The sequence below is a fragment of the Egretta garzetta genome, unplaced genomic scaffold (assembly GCF_000687185.1).
Source record: "Egretta garzetta isolate BGI_Z169 unplaced genomic scaffold, ASM68718v1 scaffold134, whole genome shotgun sequence".
Taxonomy (NCBI): Eukaryota; Metazoa; Chordata; class Aves; order Pelecaniformes; family Ardeidae; genus Egretta; species Egretta garzetta.
The window spans coordinates 290,191-290,604 of NW_009259422.1; positions in this window are offsets into that span (position 1 = coordinate 290,191).

Sequence of the window (414 nt, forward strand, 5' to 3'; positions counted from 1 at the left end):
GGGCAGGGATGCCGGTGGGCAGGGAGCAGCGGCCGGAGACCCTGGGCTGCCTCCCCGAGCCCCCAGCCCACACTGGAGCCGCCGGAGCGAAGGCAGGCGTGTGTTCAGCCTGGGGAGGGAAACCTTTCGTTCTGCTTCCTCCTGGAAAACGAGGCTCCTCGTAAGGGGAGGTTAAAAAAAAAAAAATGACGCTAGAAAAATCATTTTTTGAAATGAGTGTTATCTCGATGGATTTTATAATTTTTTTTTTTATACCTGCCGTAATCTCTGCCCGCTGCGGCTCAGCGCTGGGAGAGGACTGGTAATACATCTGAAGCAGACGGCACTAGTTTGTGCTAAATGCCACTCCAGTAATATTTAGCTCTCCTTGGAAATAGAAATACAAATCTCGCTGGAGCGGTGCGGCGGCGCGGG